Source organism: Gallus gallus, chromosome 2 (genome assembly GCF_016699485.2).
Source record: "Gallus gallus isolate bGalGal1 chromosome 2, bGalGal1.mat.broiler.GRCg7b, whole genome shotgun sequence".
Classification (NCBI taxonomy): Eukaryota; Metazoa; Chordata; class Aves; order Galliformes; family Phasianidae; genus Gallus; species Gallus gallus.
The window spans coordinates 117,799,747-117,816,866 of record NC_052533.1 but is presented as its reverse complement, the minus strand read 5'-3'; the positions used below and the strand labels follow the sequence as shown (position 1 = coordinate 117,816,866).

Genomic DNA, 17,120 nt, shown 5'->3' with positions numbered 1-17,120 from the left:
TATTCACACCATTCAGTCTGGAGGACTTCAAAGGGCTACATTTTCATCCTGCTCGTTAGTGATGTGAAAGTTACATGTGATAGTCTTAACCTTAGCCTTTCCTTCATCTCCCCCTCGGCCACCAATAAATCTCTGGTATTTACTGAAATGTACAGCTTGTTTAAGGACACAAAGATACTAGATGTTGTTTCTCCTTGACTTCACAGAGACTATTCTTGTCAGGATCATATGACTTCAAAATGAATGCCCATCCACTTGTAAAGTTCACGTAGATCGAAACTTCAGATGACGTGGGTTCTCTCATTGAGAAATGCACACATTTCACCGGAAAGTGTAGAAAATTTAAGCTTATATAACACACAACAAAATCAGAGTATAATGAGGGTGTAAATAATTACGTGGAATCTAATAAAAAGATAGAAGATTACTTATTACATTAATTCAATTGCATTAAGGATGTAATTAGCATCTGCTTAGTCATAGTGTTACTGAAATTAAAGAATAAAAATACACTCATCCAAACGCAGGAGCACTGCTTCTGGGGGGGAAGGGACGTATCAGTGTGTATACACGTGCACATCTGTCCAACTGTTTTCAGCATGTTTGCTCGAAGGTTAGATCTAAATTGAGATTAAAAATGAAATGAAATTGAAGCTCTCAAATTTGGGTATCTCACTACCTTTGGAACTGTGCCTAAATACATCCCCTCCTCACATTCACCAAAATTCAAGTTGGGCTTTGCAGAATCCGTGACTCTGGGCAGATGCCATGGTAAATGTTGGGATGCTCATCTTTGAGATGGGAACTGGAGCCTTCCTACTAACAGATTTGGGATAGCATTTGCAAAAGGAGCTCCATTTCACTGGAAGAAGAGGGACGTGAGCTTTAGCTTCTTCATGTCATTTGAAATGTACGTAATACTTGCAAGATTTCAATTTCTGAGTAGCCACTTTTGAGTATTTTACACCTTTTCGTAATAATATAATCTATTCCAATGGAAGCTCATGGCAGTATATTGATTTTCTGACACTATACGTGGGATCCTTCACCATCCTTCATTTTAACAAAGGTACCTATGGAAACGGTCTTGCCCACTGAGAATTCACGCATCCCTTCCATTCAAAGCTACCCCTTAGAACACAAGATTTAGACAAGTAATAGAACAGAGCAGGCATATGCACCATTTAAATCTGAAATGAAATAGGTACAAAAGCACGAAGGAAATGCTACTGCAAGGACCCATACCAGAGGTATCGAACTCCGAAAGCAAGAAAATAAAAATTTCTTTCTAATTCTTGTAATCAATTATGTATGCTCAGTAGCGGGAGGGTGATGGTCTTTTTTTTGTGGAGTAACCCTGTGGTCATTAATCATAGCCTTGTTGTAATATGAACTTGGGTGACCCCAAATCCTTTATCTCCGGTACCCATCTTTCTGTGTGCCAGAGAGCTCAGTCAAAATCCTAGGAAGCATCTGGTACCCCTCTAAGGCAGGTCCAGGGACCCCTACACCCACAGTGTGGTGAGCACACATTTGCCCGTCTTTGTCTAACAAATGGCTTCAAACCCCAACCCAAAGCAGAAGAGTTACCTAACATCTCAGAAAATGTATTTTATGTACATTAGAGATTTCGCTGATTCACGAGCAGAGTGTAAGGGTCAAAGATCTCAGTCCTTAAACCACTGTTTTGCAATGGCAGCATCCCCTTTACAGGCACAATCACTTCAGATGGAACATGTTCAAGAGCAGAACTAATCAAAGAGGCTAGGATAGCAAAGCCAGGTGTATACCTACATATACCTACATATTCTATTTTGATACCTGTCAGGCTTAAATCCAGGGGTGGGCTTGGGTCTTGTTTATAAGCCTTTGAATAAATCCAGATGCTCTCTAACTGCTCATTTTGTTCGAAACAGAAGAGTCTGTTTGCTCTTATATTAAATGGAAAGATAAATGAGTGGAACAACTCACTTTCTTTGGTCTTTTGAATAGCTGTGTTACATTTCTGTCTTACTCTTTAGTTTATTTTGTCAAGTTCTCTTCTTTCAGTCTTCTTTCTTACAGTTTATTCATATGGTATTCCAGTTCTTTTCATCCACCCATCTCCCCTGTACCTACAGTCTCTTTTTTAACTTAGTTTAATCACTGCTGACCAGGTTATATAAAACTGTTTTCAAGAGTATCTTCATCCCACTGCTGTTTTGAAACATCATTCTCCTTTGCAGCTCGTGTTGCACCTCCCAGAGATCTGACTTACTCCAGCATCACACCCTGCATTAGCTTTTGTTTCTAAGCAGAAATGTGCCCTTCACACATGCAGTTCACTGCACAGCTTGCTGAGCTCCCTGTGCTGTGTCCCCAGAGCTTCCTCCAGCCACACCACTGAGCTAACTGCACCTGCTGACTCCCAGCGTTCCTCTTTTGAGCTATGGATCTGCAGAATGGAGTTTGCAGACAGCTCTGAGCCACAGAACCACACTGTTCTGCCTTCAAACCTGGGTGGGAATGGAGTCCAGTTATGTGTCCTACTCTTGGTCTGGAACACTCTCTGCTTGCAGCTTGGATACTTGGCACTTCCTTGACACTTTAAATCATTCTGTGAGTCCTGCTGCCTCATTGCATCTGAGCTGGGGGCTGGAAGTAGCTCACAGACTGCCCTTCATGCCCTGGGGCTGTGCTCCTTGCAGCTGCTCAGGAGATAGGAGTATCATTCTCTCACCCACGACTGCCAAAATGATCCCAGCCAACTTATGCTAGTGGCCTTGTAATACATACGTTTATATGCATTACATCCGTGAAGCTGTACTAACTTGAACTTTTTAAATAAATGGAATTTGCACCCAGAACACATTAACAGAACATCTGCACAAGGGAATCAGTCGGAGTGTTCCCTAACCTCCAGTGAGAGATGCGGGCACAACAGGCAGCTTTGGCCAAGAACCTCACAGGCCAGCTATGTCAGCAGGTGTGACAGCAGCCAAAATGACAGTACCCTGCCTATAAAGTCCAACACCACGCCAGCCACTCATCTTTATCCTATCTGTCCCACAAGAGGTCTTCCACACCTCCCATGGCAGTGGGGGCGAGACTCCAGAGCCTGCTCCCCCCGTGCATCAACCTTTACACTGAGAGTTGATGCTGAGTTATCTCTAGCCGAGACAAGCTGAAGCTATTAAAAGCAAATTGCAGACACTTTCCTTTGGTTAGACAGAGAATATCTTGAGCAGTGTGCCCCACCTGAGCAGCGGGAGGGTGCTGGCTGAGTCACAGCTGCGGTTACTTTTGCAGATAGCTGCTTTCTGCACTCTCCTAACACGCTCAAGTTTCTGAGACCTACAAATTTCTTTCCTGTAGCCAGCGCTCATTTATTTTCCATAGTATTTTGAAACTGTGCCTGGCATCAAAATTCTTACTATTTATAGTTTTATGTGCAACATAATATTTGTTTCAACCGCCAATAGAGTTGCTTATCGTAAATGTCAACGGATTATTTACTATGGCAAATTAATTAGTTACATAAATGATTCTCTTTTTAGGGATGAGAGACTGTTAATGCTTGTTGGATTACTTGAGCATTACAATCCTTTGAAGTTCTTCAGCATTTTTGGGTATTTAGTTCAGGACTGTGCAACTTTAAAGCAACCAGTGCAACCAATATCACAGAGCTCCAGCAAAGAGAGAGTTGTGCTTAACTCAGGCATTAACAGTACTTTGGCTCGAATGAACGTATCAGTTGTGCTAAATAACAATGAAATTCCCGTTAAAGCTTGAAAGATGGGAACACACGATGAATTTATCTTGATCAGAGTTAATACAGAGACTATCTGCTGTGTTAGTAATGATAGGACAACTCCAGTAAAGTATCAACAGCTGTTGCTAACTGTCTAAACAGTGGTAAATTTCTACACTTGTACCCTAAAATTAATTTTAAAAAGAGAAAGAAGGAAACTACAGACAAACATTCACAAGGGTTTGTACTTCAATTCCCTTCAACGTTCTGGATTATGGTCACCTACATTGTATTTGCATAAGATGAATACATATGCAAACAAGCGATTGCATAGAAAATGTGTAATTGCTGTTGTGAAGGGTACAGTTGTCTATGAAATATGACAGACTATGTGCTCACAGGTGGCACCACTAATAATAATAATAATAACAGCAACAACAACAGACAAAGAAAGCCCAGATGCTTTCTACGCTGGCAACGTGTTGTGGTGTAACCCAGCAGGCCGTTCAGCATCACACAGCTCACCGCCCATTCTCAGAGGGATGAGGGAGAGAACTGGACGAAAAAAACAACAAAATAGAACTTGTGGGTTGAGATAAAAACCATTTACTAAGACAGAAAAGGAAGAGAAAGGGGAAATAATAAAAGCAATGACAATAGTATAATTTATATATACAAAACAAGCAATGTACAATGCAATTGCTCACCACTCATCAATGCCCACACTGCCCCCCAGCCAACTCCCTTCAGGTTTTAAAGTTTTTTCACGTGATGTCCTACAATATGAAGTATAATTTGGAGTCTATTTGAAGATACAGTTTTTTCTTCCATATGCAGTCTTGCTTTATTCCCTTCCAGCTGAGAAACAAAGGAGTCGTGGTTTTGTTATCAGACTTTGTCAGTATACCCTCATTTCATAAAGTTGGCAGGAAACAGCTCCAAAAACATCACAACTGCAAAGCAAGGCCGAGCTACACAGCACATCTCAAGGAGCTCTCCCCAGTGGGGATGCCTGGGTCAGGTCTGACAGCCAGCCCCAAAGAGCACACAAACAGGAAAACTGGGAAACAGATGGAGCCGTGAGACAGAGAGAGGGAAGAGTGTAAAGCTGGTGAGCTCAGCAAACTGGTGTGATTTTTTTTCTAAACCCAAGGAGGTCTTCTACTGGAAGGACTGCAGTCTGCAGCAAGCATCTGAGCTCTCTGGTGCCCTGAAACCTCCTCATGTCAGGGGATCTGGAAGCACAGCTTCCCCTCTTAGAAATAATGGAGTTGGTAGAATTCTTTTAATATAAGAAATGTCCTGTCCAGAAAAAATTTACTTGCCATAACCAAAGCATCCCGCAGGAGATCCTACCGGGAGCTGACATGAGCCCTGTCTGCACCTTCCTTGCACCTGAGGGTTCTGCACAGAGAGCACCCACCTCAGGAGCAGACACTGGTCCTATCTGCAGACCTCCCCTACACCAATTTTTCCCTTTCCCTCACAAAACCAGAGTTTTAATCTTCATCTCTTTTCAGACAGTATCTGTGTTATTTCTTTCTTTCTCCCAGACCTCAACATTTTGTTCTGAAGTTCAATTCAGGTTAGCACAATCTCCATGGAGCACTGCAGCTAATATGAAAGTCCAGCCTTCCATGCAGGGACTGAAAGTCCCGGCTTCCCTAACCTTTGGTTTGGATGCAAGCAGAACAATTAAATTCAATTCTTGAGCACGCACTGTGGGTACATGAAAGGCATCTTCCACCTTAGGCCCCACAGGATGAGAGAATATGCCTATGTTGTACGTTCATTGCTTGCGTGTTGTGACCAGTTCATCTTTTTTTATCTTATTCAGTTATCATAGGCTGAAGTTATGTTAGCATCAACACTGCTATGGTAAGAAAGAAAGAAAACCAAAAAGGAGTATTGTTACTGTCTGATTGCATTCCCATTCACATGTATTTGGCAAATAGTTGTCTAGTACAGGGAATAATTAGTGAATTTAAATCAGTACTACAGTTATCATTACTTTATTGATACTACTTATTGACTTGAAGCCATCCTGAGGGTCTGGCACAGCACTGTTCAGGAAAACAAGCAAAACACAGGCAGTTCTGCTAAGACAAGATTTATTTCAGAGCTATCAAAGACTTCAGAGAAGATGCATCTCCACTGCTAAAGTAAGAAATAGGATGATCAGGTCATCCATCTGATTTGATCGATGTGATTGGACAGTCTCTCCTTCTAGCAGTAAAGTCTCCATCTAGCTGAAGAGAGAATCCCACAAGAGCTGAAGAGGATGAGTAGTTTTGAGTAGTTCTGCCATTGACTAAAGAAGTGTTAGAAGTACAGGCTATTTTCTGGTGGCTCTGGGTCTTACCTGTCCAACGTATTAGCTTAATTTGAAATGAGATACGTGTAAGCCATTTCATGTAAGCATTCAGTGTGTAACTCAATTCAAATTGTTAACAGAAGCGAGAATAGAGATCAGACTATTCAAAAATACATATTTGGAAAATTATATCACGAAAGCAAAATTTCAAAGGATCCACCTGTAGCAGATACTCTGCTCAGTCCCTTCAGAGCTTTCCGAATCTTTCCACTGGGGTGACCGTGTGAACTATAATGTATTTCCTAAGACAAGAAGCGTGTAAAAACTCTCATTTTGACAGTGACGCCTCATCAAACACACATTCACATCTAACTTAATGTATGTTGGACCTCCATCCAAATGAGACAGCTAACCGACCTGAAGACAAGTTAGGGTGTTCCACAGTCTCGGCTACAAAAAAGACATTCATTAAGAAGCCACGTGTATGAATGCATAGTAAATAAAAGAACTGCTGTATGTATACAGCAGCAAATTTTAATTCTCTATAGAAATGACCAGGTCCTTGGTAAACTTGTTCCGATTATATGATTCATTCACTGCACATAGTATTGTCTTCAAGCATTACGAGTTTTCAAGTTCAAACTCTGGAGATTTTACCAGAAATCCAGGACAGGTTCAGCTGACAGCTCCTCTGTTATCTAGTTAAATCATGCTGCGTCATGAGGGTACCCTGCAGAAAACCAACTTGAAAAGGATCTCAGGGGGTAAGCTCAGGAATTCCCTGCTACTTCCTAGCAGCTACAGCTGTGCTGCACAAGCAGTGCCTACACTGCTCCCAGGGGTGTTTGTTCAGCCAAGTCCCACGAGACCCCAAGGACACATATTCTCCTACTTCATTAGGCAGCCTACTCAGAGAGCCCTATGTGAAAAAAGCATTTGTAACATCTAAATGCAGGAATGTTCACATATTTCAGGTGAGACTGCTTCAAATTCACTGGAGTGAACACTCAAGCTGAGTAAGTTTCAGAACATTAATGGCTAGTCCAAGATGAAAGATGGTTTAGGTACATGCTCATAATCAGGCCTATGCTAAAGAGTGATTTAAATAAGGCTTGCCACAGGATAATGCTTTTCCAGCAGGTTGCAGAGCAGTGTAAATAGGCAATTCTCAGCAAAGTGTCATGTGCATTCCCTCTTCTGTATGTTCTGACAGAATACTGATAAATTTGGCAAAATACTGGTCCAGATTTACACTGGTAATCAAGGATGAGGATCTATATCCCAAATGCTGTTGGTTCTGGTGCTCTTTTTACAACCTCTGCACTTTGGAGAAATCCACAGTATATCTTTCATTGTGAACATTTCCAGAAGGATGATTTGGCTTAAGTGCAAGTTATGGGAGAGATGTATCCAGGAAGTGTGATATCCCATCCTGAGATGGGTGTTTGGAATGCCTGCAATGAGTGGTCTGATGGAGAGAGCTCTCTCTTCTTCCGTGTGCCTACTGAAGGAGCACTGAGCCCTCACTGGGCCTGGGCTGCTGTCAGTCACAGAATCACAGAACAGCCCAGGTTGGAAGGGACCTGAAGGATCATGAAGTTCCAACCCCCCTCCTCCCCCCTCCCCCCCCCCCCCCCACCACAAGCAGGGCCACCAACCTCCACGTTTAATACTAGAACAGGCTGCCCAGGGCCCCATCCAACCTGGCCTTGAACACAACCAGGGATGGGACCTTGCTAATTCTAAAGGAGAGAGGAACAGCCCTCCTCCATAAATGCTCCCACCTCACCTGAGCCTAAACTGAAGCTGGTTTGGGGTTTCAAAGATGGACATTTTGTGTTTTTATCCAGAGATTCTACCTCTGGGAATCAGCTTGAGAAAAAAAAGAAAAAAAACCCTTCCATTTCTGTTGAATTGTTCCTATTAGTTTCCAGAAAGCCAATAATGTAAAGACCTGTGCAGAAATCTATCAGCATGCACCTAGAAATCAATGAGATATTGATTTACTTTTCCTAACAACATTCACTCTATTCTTTTTGGCTTGGTGTTTGCTATCTTTGGGTTACTTCAAGATGACCCATTATGTGAGCCTCCCAGACCCCACAACCCAGCCAACAGGCAGGCACCTGAGTGCTGCAGTGACCTTTAAGCTTGAGCACAGGGCTAGAAAAGCAAGAGCACTGTTGTGTGCCTGTGGATTCAATACAGCAATGTGGTTTCTAGCATGAATGTGAAGGGGTTGAGGTGAAACAAGTTGCTGGTTGTGCTCACGCTCCTGGGGTGCACCTGTGCCTTCTCTAGGGTGCTTGTCTAGTAGGAGGGACTGTGGTAGAGGTTTGTATTCCAAAAGTAAATAGAGGTTAATTTCTATTTTTAAAAGTTCACACTTGCGAGGAGAGTGGTAACGTACAGCTCTGATGAAGCACTTTGAGACTGCACTGTGTCTTACTAAAAAACTGTACTACCAAAGACAGGCCTAGGAAAAGTGATATAAATACTCAGGAAAAGAAGTGACTTTGCTGATGCCCGTTAGCAAAGTTGGTGTTGCATTCATTTCTCGGGCTCTGTCTGAACACAAAAGCAGCAGATTTGCTGTGCTGGGAGGTTGACTCTCTATGGCTCTGTGCTGTGTGTTGATGAGTTTAGATGCTATGCTGTGGGTAGGCTGGATAGAGAGAGCAGCAACCTGCTGCACTGCATAGGAACAGCATGTCTGTGGTGTGGGTATACAGGAAGGCTCCAGCACGGGGATTTATCTGATTTCTGTCTTTATCTGTCTATCCCTTATGCCTATCACTTAAATACACCCACATCCAGAGAGAAATGCATCAACAGCTTGAAAGCTCACAGCATCCTACATAACAGCTTCTGTCAGAAAGTAAAGAATACCATATTAAGTTAAAACTTCTGTGCAAATAACACCGATGTTGCATACAGAAAAATGTTTACCCTCCATTTTGGAAGCAGTGTCATGGGATCTGCATTGATGACAACCACCAGGTCTCATTTGGGAACGACTGAGACTTCGTATCTTCAGCATCTGTATCCCTTTCTTCTTACACAGTACTTTCATTTTAAAAAGGACACAAACATCAGTAGTATTTTATTAAGTGCTTTTATTTTTGCATTTGCATTGACTTCAGGAATGTAGAAAGAAAATTGTTAAGCAGTCGAACTCTGGAGGGGAAAGATTTCTCAAAGTACGGCCTTGTTGGTGTTTGTTATATCCTAATTGCATTGAGTGGGCACAATTTTCTGAAGTTAAATAAGAGCTTTTAGGAGAAGCCTATAGGTAAAAGGCTGGGCAGCACACTGCAGTCATGGCCACTAACAGAGCAACCAGTGGTCTTCAGGAGCTTGGTATTGTGCTTTGACTGGAGCAGTCCAGCTGACAAACTCCATACCAACCTCACAGACACAGCCCTGAGAGTAAGGCTTTGGGCTCTGTTCTTTTTACACTACCTAAATGTCAACCATCCAACTGTCAGCTCTCATTTTCCTGTTACAAGTCTTGGATAATTTCATATTCACCACTATTTCATTTGTGTCTGCCAGGACTAGAAAGTGAGACTTCAACTCCCGAAGCCACACAATTCCATTAAAAATAAGTACGTAAATCAATAAAACTCTCTTGTGAGAGAAGGAAGAGAAGGAAAACGTGGCATTTTCAAGCTCAAGAAAATCCAGGAAGTGAGAAAATCCAGGGTTTTGCTGTATTTCGAAATGTCATGATTTTGACATTCTGATTCATGCGTTTTGAATGTCTCGGGATGGAAGTTCTATAACCTAAACACAGACTTTTAGCTTGCAGGCTGTACAGCTGAAAGGAAACTAATTTAATCAGCTAAAGAGAACACTTAATAAGCTTCTTAAAAAGAAGTGGAGTGTTTCAGTTCACATTTTACTGTCAGACCAGCACAGTTCGGGCGTAAACAATGAGGAGTACATCCTGAATTCAGTTTTCATTTCCTAAAGCATTGTGTTCATGTCTCGTAGCTTCCTACCAATAATTGAAATGCCAAATATTGTACTCATTTCTTAATCTCACTGCCTTATTGTTTTTAAGGCTGTGTGCTTTAAAGAGCACTCTCACAGATGTCAGTAAGCTCAGCAAAAGACAAAGCAGTTTCACAACTGAGCTCTGCATTTTCAAACACTTTTTCTTTCTCTTTTTCCCTTTCTTTTTCTTTCTTTTTCACTTTCTTTTTTTCTTTTTCCCTTTTTCCTTTCTCTTTTCCCCTTTCCTCTTCCTTTTTTTTTAATTTTCTTTTCTTTTTTCTTTTTTATTCTTTCTGCATTTTTTCAAGAAAGATTTTTATTTACTTCTAATAACAAGGGCTCCTGCTTCTTTATTCCAGAGACATTCTTTTTCTGTATTTCAAAACATTGAAATAAAATGATGTTTCGTGGAGGTTTTAGATTCAGTGTGTTGGACAGGTTAGATTTCTAGTAACATTTCTAAGGAGAGAGACAATAAAGTTTTATTTTGTTCTTCTCATTTCAGAACTCCTGACCTTAAGAACACACAAATAACTTGCACTTTATTTACATCCTCCATGTTGCGAAACAGAGTACTGTAACTTCTCCCAGTAGTGCTTCCAAGATTCTTATTAATGTGTGTACACCTTGTGGCACTGCTGCATCCTGAGCTGTCACTGTGTGACACTGCAGCAGCTCCCCCAAAGTTTCATGCTGATAGGCTACAAAAATCCAATGAATGGGCATACTTAAACTTCTTTTTCCCCATATGCATATTTTGCCCTCAGCAGCATTGAATTTCATCTGCCTTTTGTATTCATTACCATAGGATCTTGCTGCAGCTCTTAATAATCAATTTCTGAAGACTATTCTGTGTAATTTTGTATCATTAGCAAATACTATTACTGCTATTCTGTCATTTTCCTCATAAATTTAAGAATATAAATGAGGTCCTGGTGATGTCCCACCAGTGAGCTCCCTTCAGCGTATAAATTGATTGTATACAGAATCACCGCATCTCTAATTTAAAACGTGTTTTTGAGCAACAAGAGGATCAAAAGTTAATTGGTAGCAAAATGACAGAGATGCCATGCTCTCTTTTCTTTGCCTGTCTATTACCTAAATCCCTTATGACTGGTGAAGTTTTGCAGCTTTGAAGAATAAAATAGCAGGAAGCAGGCATGGGGTTTTCTGTCTGTTTCAAGGGCTTTGCTTTGCAGAAAGAAAGAAAAAGAAAACAGTCCCACAATAATGAAACCACTCTGTCTCATTTACATTTTAAAACTTCCGAATGGTACTGTTTAGATATAATCACCAGAATACAGAGTGCATGGAGGGATAAGAGAGAGCTCTTCTTGTCTTTGTGGTGAGATTTAAAGAGAAAAGTGTTGGAATTTCCCACACGTGTGAGTTCATAGCACTAACGAGGCTGAGAACTCACCAAACAGTAATGGGTTTTTTAACTTTCTGTCCACCGACACCTTGAAGCTCCAGGATAACCAGACAAATCATATTATCTTCAGTAGAGTTCCATACATGAAGTTGCACACAGTACTATGAAACTTCAAGGAGATCCAAAAATCAGGTGAAAAAAGCATGTAATAGACCTCTTGGGGGCCCCTTGGGCAGCATAGATTGGTAGACAAACAGAATAAAGGGATCTCCAGTCAACCCTGGAAACAGCTAGCTGTAGCACTGAGTAGATAGTAGATAAGCTTAAGTAGATAAGGAGGAATGAAGATAAACCCATAGATTACAAGGTTCTCCTTTTGCTTGGGACATCTCTCAGGTTACTCTTTGTGCTGTCAGAGCAGCACTAAGGACAAAGGTATGTATAGGAGGGCAGAGCGTGGCAGTGACTTGCAGAAGGTCAGAGGGTCGGGGCAGAGCTGTAAGCAGATCTAAGCTTCCCACTTCCCTCTCAGCACCTTCCCACTCTTCTGTTTCCTGGATTTTTCTGAGAGTCTTGTATTTAAAGGCAGCTTATAGAAACCATATAGGCGGCATTCCTCTTGTAACAGTGGGGATGCTGAGCTGCAGCTGCTGCCTTCTCACTCTGCTTATCTGGTCTGTTCACTAGCAACCTGCCTGCAAACACAGGAAAATAACGTAAAGCAGAACAATAACCACAGGGAGGAAAGGGGGATAGAGGGGAGGAACAGGATTTGTTTTCTGTCTGATATAAGGCATTTATTCTTTTCAAACTGTTGCTTACAACCAAGTAAAAACATGAAGTGAAATGTAAGATATGAAGCATTTCTAAAGCTGCATTATGAGAAAGTACAATTAATCCATGTTGCGTTGGTTGGAACTGGAGTCTCGTCCTTCTCTTCAGCTGTGAAGACAAGACAGCCCAACCCTTAATTACTACATGCTGCTTCTGCTGCAAGAAATACCTTGTGGGTTTTTTTTAAATAATTGGTAGTTTTGTCATTCATGTAACTTAAGACTTCATCCAGTCGATGAACCAATTGTTCAGTTAAGCTGTCTCTTGACTTCCCAAGCTTGTCAGTTCAGCAGAAACATGCTTGGCTTCCTCCCCATTCACAGTGGGGGCTTACACTTGGTTTTGTTTCAGAATCATTACTTCTCTAATGCCTGAAGATACACGTTGTTGGAAGAACGCTATACACTTCACAGTACACTTACTCCAGTGGAATTTGATTCCATCGGAGAAATGGAAATCACTGATGATCTGAGTGTAATAAATCAGCATGCTAGCAGCCTATTTCTGTGGGGAGGGGATAAAAAAGCCAGAGTTTTCTAGACTTAGAATTTAGGAAAAAATGTCTTCCTGAATGTTAATGTTACAAATTCTAGAAAAACAAATTGAATTTAACCCAAGGATTGCAGAGAGTATTAGGAATAGTCAAACTGACCTCTCAGTCACTCTTGAACACTGTGACTTCTCATCTTGGTAAACATTTAGCTGTAACTAGATGATGCAGATCACGCACCAGCGATGACAACAGCAGAGCCATCATACAAACCTCTTCATGCAGGCCATGCCGAGCACATGACAGAGGAGAGAGGAAGGAAAGATGAAAATTGGAGGAGGTATTAAACGACTTAACAGGGGTACAACAGCAGGCAGCACCTTCTGTAACATAAACAAACACATTGCCCAGTTTCTCTTCCCTTGCTGCAGGCATGGACCATGCTCCATGCAATTTGGAGCAAAACTAGAAGAAAGAATTCACCTCAATTCAGAGTTTGTATACCACAGTGACTCCATTCTAAGTTTTTCCCAAATATCAAAAGATGCTCATATGGCACAAAAACAACCTAAAAATGGTACAGAAAAAGTAAGAATCATACACGGCAGTGGAAGAATGGTAACAGTTCAGAAACCAGCAGATGTCTGTGGCTCATTATTCTAGAATTTGTTATTCTGTCACAGTGACATTTTCGGTATGGTAACAATAATTCTATAACTCAGTCAGTTTGAATTACTTTTATTTTTAGCATCAGTAAGATATGCAGTCTTACAAAAAAAAAAAAAAAAAAAAAGATAAATATCTAGTAATTCCTTTCCAAAACACCAAGGTCTAAAAAATAATCAGTATAGGCAATAGTATAGGCATTTCAAACCTTTTTTTGAAGAAGAAGATATAGGAAACTAGTGATTCACCACAGACTTGAGCTGATAGCAGGAGGTTATTTTTTTTGATACTTTAGCAATAACCACTAGGGCCAGATCAATTTCATCAAATTGAAAAATTCCATTATGATTAGTAATGATCTAGCACATTTTGCTTAAGATAAGACTCATTCTTCTACTGTGAACTAGAAAGATAAGCTCAAACATTTCTGAACTGTAACTGGAATGGATTGCTCTTTGCAGAATCTTTATCTGGGCAGTTGCACCCATGCATGTCTTCTGAATTCACATCATCATTTCTGCTACTTCCTGTATTTCCCTTTCATTGGGTTAAAAAAGCAAATATTTACATAGGTGAAGCTTGGGATATGTGATTTCACCGGGAACATCCCAGGCTACCACTGCCAGCCTCCTGCTCCAGCTCCCACCCTGCACTGTGAACAGCCTGAAGTGCCAGGCTTAGACTCAGGTGATGGCTCCTGTGGCATGACACGATGCACAACTGGTTCACTTTTTTCTTGCCTGGGAGCTCCACTGACAATTCTGGATAGGATTTCTGAAAAGCTCTGCAGCTCAATTTCTCTTGAGCTGCAGAGATGAGGGCAAGCCCTGAGAGGCATCGGGCTGCTTGCTTCAAGCAGAAGAATGGAGACTTCTGAATAGCAAAGGCAGACAGGAAAGAAGCAAAAAATGTGAATCCAACATTCACTGAACTTATTTTTGTTGTGTCACTACAGATCTGTTTCTAGAAGTATGGACAACCTCCCTCGTCCTCTGATTTTACCTACACTCGTGAGAAAATTCCTCCAAAAAAGGGATTTTTACAAGGGCTGCTCAGAAAGTAGAGGCCTTCAATTTTATTATGTTGGCCCACAACATCAGAAGCAGATGTTGGTGGTATGACAGTAGGAGCTGAAAGTTCCCACCAATATCCAATATTTTGTTGCCGTGCAACAGGTGACAGCAGAGGTACAATCTGACAGAATGGCGTCTGACATGGAAATGTCAAAGCTGTGTTACTGAACAACTCCATGTGGAAAAAAGTGGCCCTGATATTCATCAAGGCTTACTAAAAACTTGTGGAGACCAAACAGTGGATGTGAGCACAGTGAGGTGGTGGGTGGTGTGTTTCAGTAGTGGCGGCTGCGACATGAGAAATAAGCTACATTCCAGATGGACATGCACAGCTGTCACGGTACAAAATGAGGAGGGTCTTGATCAGCTCATCCACATGAACTGGCAGATTAAGATTAGGCAACAGAGTGTATGGAGCCGAATATTGGCTTCAGTGTGTTGGAAATGGTGGCAAGGTTAAATGTCACAAAGATTGCTCCTGGTAGGTCTGTCCCATGAATGCTCACACAGGCACATAAAGAACACCATATGCAAGTTTTTCAGGCTCTATTGAACAAATACGTGACTGAAGGTGACAGCTTCTTGGATCATATCATTACTGGCAATGAGACATGGTGTCACCACTACGAGCTAGAGTCAAAATGGCAGTCCATGGAATGATGACATTCAAATTTCCCATCAAAGAAAAATTTCAAGATGCTGCTCTCAGGAGGTAAAGTGATGTGCACTGTCTTTTGGGATAGGAAAGCAGTGATCCTTGTGGATTTCCTGGAACCTGGGTAAACCATCAACTCTGACCACTGCATCATCAAACTGACTAAGCTGAAGGCTTAAACTTTCAGAGTCAGACCAGAGAAGGACAACCTTTCTCTTGCAACGCAGTAACATCAGGGCCTATCCCAGTTTGAAGACCATGGAACATATTACCAATCATGGCTGGACTGTTCTACTGTACCCACTGTGTAGTCCAAATTTGGCACTTTCTGACTTCTACCTGTTTGGGTTGATGAAAAATGGACTGCATGGGCAACATCTTCCTAGCAGTAACACAATCATAACAGCTTTGAAACAGTGGGTCACCTCTGCTGGTGCAGATTTTCATGAATGTAGCATGCAGGCTCTTGTTCATTACTGGTGAAAATGCATAGCTAATAGTGGTGACCATGTTGAAAAATAGTGTTTTGTAGCTGACAATTCGCTCTATCAAACAGTGTTATTGTGCTCTTCGTATATGTTGTAGTTTCCATGGAAATAAATAGGAGGCATTACTTTCTGAGTGACCTACACATGTTTTGAAGAAACTGAGTACATGAAAAGATGCTGGTTTGACTTACTGGGGAGTTAATGTGTTGTTTTCATACAATATTTTCCAAATAGTCACCAATTTGGCTGCAGATTTCATTTGTGTCGTCTTTTCACATGCATTGAGATAAATACCTTCCAGTGCCAGACACCAAAAGCCCTGGTTTTGGAGCCATTTCAGCCATTTCAATATGGCCTGACTTCTGGTATCAGGGAATCACAGGTGCTGCATATTGAGGCATATCAACAGCTGCAGGTATGATGCAGTAGCAACACATTCTCTCACCATGGGAACAGAGAGGATGGTAGGCCTGGTTCCCTCTGTTTCCACTCCTCTGCATCTTTCCAAGGATGCTCCAAAATGGTAGCCAAGTATGGATCACTGTCAACCACCCTTTTGTCTTCTGGAGCTTCCTCTTTCCCTGCCTCCATCTCACACAACCATCTTTCCTCTAAATTGTACTTGCAGGCTGGTAGGGATTGGGCCTCAGTTTACCACTGAAGTGTTTCATCACAGAAGGATTTTGGAGGCCCCTTTCCCTGGAGGAACCCTGCAGACTTCCTGCCTGCTCACAGCAGGAACAGCAAACCTCTAGGCTGTTTTGTTGTCTTCATCTTCTCACCGTCGTCATTTGCTGTTAAGCAGGAAACCTGGTTGGTTCTGTGGCATCATAAAACCCACTGAGATGATAGTCCATGCTGAAGCCTGGCTGATCCTGCTTCCCACCACCCCGTGGGGCTGTCAGCTGCTCATTGCAGTACAGCAAAAAGCTCTCCTTAGGACAGCGTAATCACATTTGTCATCTGAAAACTGGAGAAGGAGGAGTGGGGAGGGGGTTAGAACAGAGAAAAACCTCCTTCTTTCCTAGCCAGGAATCTCAGGATGGTGTTCAAAACAAACCGGCACAAAGGGCCTGAAAAATGTGTGGAGCATCTAATGGAAAGATCATTCGGAAGAATGTAATATATTTGAATAATATTCAACATAATATTCATAAGGAATTATATTTGGTAATGGTTTACTTGTTGCATTGTAAGCTCTTTTCTGAGAAACAATATATTCTATATATTTTCTCCAAAAGGGTTCTAGAAGGAATACTGGGGCAAATCATAGAAAAAATTAGGACTAAAATGGAAATGGTGGTTAATATATAATGGTCTTAGAAAACAATATGTTAACCTCTCCTAGTGAGCAGTGCCACTGAAGACCCTGTACATATAATCATAGAATCACGGAATGGTTTGGACTGGGAGGGACCTTTAAGATCATCCAGTTCCAACCCCCTGCTATAGGCAAGGACACCTCCCTCTAGACCCTCTACATCCTGTTACAAAAGCTC

The 17,120-nt window shown here is 41.6% G+C and overlaps 1 long non-coding RNA gene across 1 annotated transcript in view; it reads right to left on the bottom strand.

Annotated features, from left to right (window-relative positions):
• Positions 1 to 11,771: 11,771 nt before the first annotated feature.
• The window catches only part of LOC121110107, a 40,590-nt gene continuing 35,241 nt past the window's right edge, over positions 11,772 to 17,120 (bottom strand). The window contains exons 2-4 of the long non-coding RNA XR_005858035.2: positions 13,341 to 16,591; positions 12,902 to 13,014; positions 11,772 to 12,110 (exon numbers count right to left, since the gene is read on the bottom strand). This is a non-coding gene — a long non-coding RNA (uncharacterized LOC121110107). The remainder of the gene's footprint in view (positions 12,111 to 12,901; positions 13,015 to 13,340; positions 16,592 to 17,120) is intronic.